Source organism: Austrofundulus limnaeus, unplaced genomic scaffold (genome assembly GCF_001266775.1).
Source record: "Austrofundulus limnaeus strain Quisiro unplaced genomic scaffold, Austrofundulus_limnaeus-1.0 Scaffold157, whole genome shotgun sequence".
In the NCBI taxonomy this organism is placed as follows: domain Eukaryota; kingdom Metazoa; phylum Chordata; class Actinopteri; order Cyprinodontiformes; family Rivulidae; genus Austrofundulus; species Austrofundulus limnaeus.
Window position 1 is genome coordinate 321,541 of NW_013952559.1, and position 7,347 is coordinate 328,887.

The window sequence follows — 7,347 nt, forward strand, 5'->3', positions numbered from 1 at the left end:
GAAGCCACCAGTTCCAGCACCTCCTGGTCCGAAGCCACCAGTTCCAGCACCTCCTGGACCGAAGCCACCAGTTCCAGCACCTCCTGGTCCGAAGCCACCAGTTCCAGCACCTCCTGGACCGAAGCCACCAGTTCCAGCACCTCCTGGTCCGAAGCCACCAGTTCCAGCACCTCCTGGACCGAAGCCACCAGTTCCAGCACCTCCTGGTCCGAAGCCACCAGTTCCAGCACCACCTGGTCCGAAACCACCAGTTCCAGCACCTCCAGGACCAATGCCACCAGTTCCAGTTCCACCTGGACCATACCCTCCAGGCCCAAAGCTACCAGGCCTAGCTCCTGCTCCTCCAGGACCAGTTGCTCCTCCTAAACCTCCTGCAAAAAGTAATTGTCAAAAACAGCAAATTCATCAATAATCAATTTTAAAGTAAATATGAAGAAATAACTCACCTGCTCCAAAACCAGGTGCAACATAACCTGAAAAGAGGATTTGGTCAAAGGATTAGAAACGTCCAAGAGTCATTTTATATCTGCAGTAAAAATATCATTTTTAAACGTGAATGAGTTCTGCATACCAGACTTAGAAGGTTTTTGCTTTCCTAATGTCTGGCCACCTAGTCCAAATCCAGTTCCTGCTCCAGTTCCACCTGGTCCAAATCCTGTTCCTGTGCCAGCACCACCTGGTCCAAAGCCTCCAGGCCCTGTGCCAGCAACACCAGGTCCAAACCCAGTTCCTGTGCCAGCACCACCAGGTCCAAACCCAGTTCCTGTGCCAGCACCACCTGGTCCAATCCCAGTTCCTGTGCCAGCACCACCAGGTCCAAACCCAGTTCCTGTGCCAGCACCACCAGTTCCATACCCAGTTCCTATGCCAGCACCACCAGGTCCAAACCCAGTTCCTGTGCCAGCACCACCAGGTCCAAACCCAGTTCCTGTGCCAGCACCACCTGGTCCAAGCCCAGTTCCTGTGCCAGCACCACCTGGTCCAAACCCAGTTCCTGTGCCAGCACCACCTGGTCCAAACCCAGTTCCTGTGCCAGCACCACCAGGTCCAAAGCCTCCAGTTCCTGTGCCAGGACCACCTGGTCCAAAGCNCCGGGTTCAGGGTGGGCATGGGGGGCTTAGGGTTCTGGGGTCGTGCCACCCCTGGGCTGCAGTCCTGGCGGGGCCTGGGGGGCTTGGGCCCTGGCGGACGGTTGCCGGGCTCTGGGCAGGTTTTTGCCCTGGTGCCTGGCCCTGGGCTGGGAGCCCTCGGTGTGCTGGTGGGCCAGGGGGTAGTGGTGACTGGGTACAGGGCTGGTGGCCAATTGGGGGTAGGTCAACCAAGCCTGGGTGTCTAGTGTGCTATATGTTCTGAGAGTTGTCTGAATGATGGGGTGGGTACAGTACTTCTTCTGGGGTGGGGCTGGATGAGTAGACTTGGTGGCGGCTGGGCGCTGTGCTGGCTGACCCCTTTGTTGTGGCAGGGGCTCGCTCTTGGTCCCTTCCTCCTTGCACTGTCAGTGGCTGGGTGTGTGCTCTCGGCTGAATCGTCTTTGCTGGGGTTCGGTAGCTTCTTTGGGTTGCGGGTTGGCTGTGGGGCTAGGGGTTGGGTCTTGGGGGTCTGGACGGCTCTGGGATGGGTGGACTGTTGGTCACGGTTTCTGGCGGTCCTCTGGGCTCTGTCTGTCCGTGATTTGGGGCTTTCCAGGCCTGGCGGTCTGTCCGGAGGAAGAGGTATTGGAACCTCATTCCCTGGCTGGGTCTCAGGAAATGGGGGAGCCTGCTGGGGTCAGCAGGGGAGCTGACCCCCGGTGGGAGCATTTTGCTCCCTCAGTCATTTATTTTCTCCCCATCCCCCACCACACACCTCCACCCTCTTCATTTTCAACTGCCCTCATGTAGGGTTTTTGGGGCACAGGTGTGTTATAAAGAGCAACAGTTTTACATCTCTGTTTGCTATAACCACCTGGGCTCCAATTTTACTGTACACCCTAGACATTTACTCATAACCTCATAACATTTACACATAGGAACTTGGGGGTGGGCACTTATGGCATGCAAGGGGCAGGATGGAACACACTCACCACTGATGCCGGTGCCCACTCCCAATGTTTGCTTTTAGACATTTAGGGTTTTGGTTAGAGTTGGGGTGGAGGGGAAACTGGCACCGTGCTGGCCTCTGCCCCGTCTTCTTCTCCGTTTTAATTGCATTATAGAACAACACGCATCATCAGTACATCTGAGGGTGTGGGTGTGTGTGTCGGGGTCTTTTTCACTCCCCTGTTCCCCGTTGGCCTTTTGGGGCTGCGGGTGGACTTGGGGCTTAGAGAGGTGCTGGAGATGGAGCTGGCACTCCGGCTTTCCTGGGGCTGTTCGGGCTCCTGGGGTCTGGCTCCTGAATGCTGTGGTTGGCCCGCTGGCTGGGTGGCTGCTGGAGTCCGGCAGGTGGTCGGTTGGGGGTGTACGCTTAGCTGGTGGCGGTGTGTGGGGGTGGTTTAGGACGTCGCTTCACTGGGGCGGGGGGCTGGCTGGTCGGCCTGGTGCGGCCCRGGCTGAGACTTGGCTGTCTGCTCCTCTCCACCCCAGATTGAAAGGGTCTACCCCCTGGGTTTGGATGTGAGCTACCCTCTGTAGGGGGTGTGTGCATATCCTGGACCAGCGGGGTATAGGGTATGTATGGGGAGTGTGAGTGGAATTTGGCATCTATCTTGTGTGTCTGAATGAGGGGGTGGGAGGATGAGGGTGGGATTGTGTGACTGTGTCTGTGTATGCTTGGATTTTTGTCAGGCTGGGACTTGGCGGCCCATCCTTCGGGTTTATTTGAGGACCCACTGCTTCCCCTGCCGCGCTGCCCTCTGGTGGGTTGTGCCTTTGCCCGCCAGTGTGCTGGTGGCTCTCAATGTCTGGGGCTGGGTGCCTGGGCATGCACCGGCTTGGCCCGGTGGCTTGGGTCCCCTGGCCCTGTCGGACCTTGGCCTGGGGGGGGGGGGCTCTGTGTCCATGCCTTATCTGCTCTGGCGCGGTGGGTGCCGGCGGGGCCTGTGAACTCATCACGGCTGGCCTCCACAGTCACTTTTAAACATTCCTTTGGAGAGATCTTCTATATACATGCATGCTCACAACCGCACACAAACAGGTGTTTAAATCCTGGGTTTTCTRTTYGGACACTGAYTGAATGGTATGTGCATATGCATATATATATATATATATATATATATATATATATATATATGGGTATACCTTTCAGAAAGTTTATAATCATTATTATTATTGAATGGATATGCATTTTTGTTGCTATGTCTCTGTTTCTGTAGGTGTGCAGCCATGATGTCGGGTGCGCTGTCTTGTGTTTTCTCGATATATATTTCACATACTGTATCTTCTAATCTCTCTTTCACTCTTTCCCATTACATTTCACTTTTTTCTTCTCTTTCATTTTCTTTAAAAAAGTCACTGATGTTGAAGAAACTAAGAAACTAATATTCAGTTCTCCTTTCTACTGAAGTGGCTAAAAAATAAATTTAAAAAAATGAGCTTTTTCACTTTAGGTGTAAAACATTCTTACCTTGTACATAGCCAGCACCTCCCAACGATGATCCATATCCTGTCACAAAATTTAATGGTTAGAATATAACTTAGTGATTAATTATTAAATGTTCCTTAGAATTAAAGACGTAAATACCAGATTTAGGTGGTTTTCTTGTCCCCAGTCCTTGACTTCCTCCAGTAAAAACTCCAGGAATGGTCCCTGCTCCACCTGGTCCAAAACCGCCTGGTCCAAAACCGCCTGGTCCTGTGCCAACACCACCTGGTCCAAAACCACCCAGTCCAGTGCCAGCAGTGCCAGACCCGAGCCCACCTTGTCCAAGGCCACCAGACACAAAGCCACCTCTGCCTGGTCCAGTTCCATAACTGCCAGGCCCTGTCCCAGTACCAAGAGCCCCTGCTCCATAACCTGGAAACAAACAGAATTTAGTTTTAGTTGTCTCCATGAAGTTTTTGTTTGTTTGTATCTGGTCAGTGCTGTCATACTTTTGGGGGGTTTGCCAGTTCCTAGGTTTGTTCCATATCGAGAACCTGATTAACATAAACAGTTACATGCTCTTTTTAAATCCAGTTAATAACAGACTTAAAATGTACTCAGGCCGTATATTTTAAAGAAGTTTGTGCTTACCATCAGGTCTTACACCACCACCATATCCGCCCAGTCCGCTGTTGACTCTACCTTGGCCTGTCCCTGCACCTCCAGGACCAGTTCCTACTCCGATAGTTGAAACACCTCCAGGACCACCAGTGGCTCTGCTTCCAGCCTGCCCTCCATAGCCTCCAGGTCCAGTTCCATATCCACCAGGCCCTGTACCATAACCTCCTGGACCAGCACCATATCCACCTGGTCCAAACCCACCCGGGCCTCCAGTTCCATAAGGCCCGTACGCTGAAGGAAAGATCAAATCAGTTATAATTAAACTGTTTTTATTGTTTGTACAACGTAGAGTCGTTGAGAGTTTAGTAAACCTTTTCCTGTTCCTTGTCCTACTCCGGCTCCACTGGGGTAACGTATGCCTGAGTTACAAATAAGAAAAGAACTGAACAGCAGTTTAAACCACCACATGTTGCAATGGGAGAATTTTAGATCACTTACCTCCACCTGGTAAAACTCCAGCTCCGTAGCCTGTGAGAGTTAATGTGAGACATATAAATGAGAACAGTTTGTGTCAGTGAATTACAATGTTGAAGGTTGGAGATGGATGCAAATTTATTTTTGAAGGATAAATCATGGCTGCTGCTTACTTTTTCCAGGTTTTGGGACTCCTGTTCCTACCCCGCCAGAGCCAGCAGCCCCGGGTACCAAACCTGTTCCTCCAGGACCTCCTCCAACTGGGCTGGTTCCACTTCCGACTCCTCCAGCTCCACCAGGTCCACTTCCTGTTAGAGTCCCATCACGTCCAAATACTACATTAAAACAAACAAATAAATAAATGGACCGTAATGTAGTGAGAAATTTTCATTTTTTTCACCACTTTGTTGATTTTATGTGAGTCATTCAACCTGATTTGATTGGAGTTTATATATTTAGACTATTGATTAAAGTTGTGCAGTTAAATTTGAATAAAAACCTTTGGGAGGTTTTGGTGTTCCTCGCACTGCTGCTGCTAACCCCCCTGATTCAGTTCCAGGTCCAGGACTGTCTCCTCGTCCCACTCCTGTTACTCTGCTGCCAGTTCCTCCAGGTCCTCTGACCGGACCTTCTGTAATGCCTCTCTCTCCATCAGGACCTCCTTCTCCATCTCCTTCACCTGGTGTGTCTCCTCTAGGGACGCCTTTGGAAAGACCATCAAAACAGTTCTTTGAAACTACATGAAAAAGAGTGAGGTAAGCGACTTTTTAAATGACATATTTAGGAAGACTGACCAACACAAATGCAATATAAATTACTACACAGGTAAAGATAGTCTTAATCTTTCCTTCACTTATTTTACTAACCTGGAGGCTTGAGGGGCTTGGGTCCTGGTGGCGACCCACTTGAGAGACCGGGTTCTGCCAAAAAAAAAAAAAGGATTTGGGATTTTTTTAAATTATTTTATTCACAAGATTTCTGCTGAGATTATGTTAAAACAGTAAGATATTGTTCTGCACAAGACAAAGAATAGGTGTGTGTTCAGAGGAAATTGTCACCTCCAGGGGGAGCTTTTGTTCCACCTGAGGTTTAGACAATGCATTCAAAGAAAGGCACTGTGACATTACTGCAACATCAACTAAAGTAACCTTTAAAGAGTGAGTATCACAGTCTGACTTACCAACTCCTGGTCTAGCTGTTTGAAACAAAAGCAGAAATATGGTTAGAGGAAATCCTGCTCACCGTGCTTTACACTGTGCTCAGTTAAACATACCACTTGGTTGTACAGCTCCACCACCTGCTGCAATGATAGAAGTGCAAGGGAAGCATTTTATTTCTCATGAGAACTCTTAGCATTTTTCAAAAAGTTTGTTATATTTTTAAACAATTAGATATGTGGAGACCTGAGGAGCATTAGCAATAACAGTGATGGTGTTAGTTAAATAGAACTGCTAATATGCTGCTAATAATTACAACTATTTGTGGTAACATAATCAGATATATACTTTAGATTATACATGTGCTATTTTAATATTTTCATCTTTAAATGTCTTCAAGAATCAAAAAGAAATCTGTTCATCAATTCAGCTAAAGTTCCTTTTAGGTTAAAGTTGGCTTGTCAGGGCTTTGTCCAATTATAAAAAAAAAGTTTCAACCTTAATCAGCCAAATAGTAATATATTTATTAATCTTTTTATAACACATTTATCAAGAGCAGATTCTCTTAAATATCAAATTTTGGAAATCATGCATAATTTGATGCATGACTATTTGTAAATGAGAAATTATTTGTTTTAAAGCCTTTTAAATATTTATACACTAAAACTGATATCTAATTAAAATGTCTTGAAAGGCAAACCTGGAGATTTCTCACCTGCAACTGTGCTCCCATTCAATCCTGTTTTATAAAGAATGAAAAACGCAGAAATTAGTAAACTAATAAAACTTACAATAGCACAATATTTACTGTAATAATTTGGACCACAAATACAATAAACATTAATCATTTTGAGCTCCTTGAATTGCAGTGTTTAAATAAATCTGCCTGAGCTCGTTGTGTATTTTTGTTCAGTAAAGTAGACTGAAACACCTGGTTTTGCTCCGATGATTGGGATTCCTGTTCCATTCAGGCCATCTCCATGCCTCCCCACTGGTCTTCCACTTAATCCTGTTCATAATATTGATCAAATTAACTCTTAACCATCAAATGATTTCATCCTCTGACCTAAATGTGATAATTGCGATCCCATCGGTTCAGCAATCTGTGTGGACAAGCCGATGGTTAGAAAACGTTCTCAGAAGTATTTACACACCTTCTCCAGGAATTCCAGACCCCTCTATGACGCTGCCATTAACACCTTCACCTGGATGGAGACAAAGACAAAACTGTATTAATTAGTGCGAGATGAGAAATAAATGTGAGGAGTTATAATCGATGCATTTGAAAACCTTCAAGTCAAGTATTGCATCCTAACGTCACAGATACCTTCTGGTGATGGTGTTGGTGTGCCGCCTGGAACTCCAGGTCCTTCTCTTGGACCTACACACAATATCAAACAAATCTAATTATTAGATAATTATTATTTACATTGTGTACATTATGTGTTTATAACTGTCAATGTGAGCATCTACCAGTTGGTCCAGCAGTTCTGTTTCTGCTGACAGTAATGGWGTCATTTGCTGAAACACTGGTGGTGGTTCCTGCCCCTGTCCCAGGTACAACTCCTCCAGGTAGCCCTGAGATGTATATATA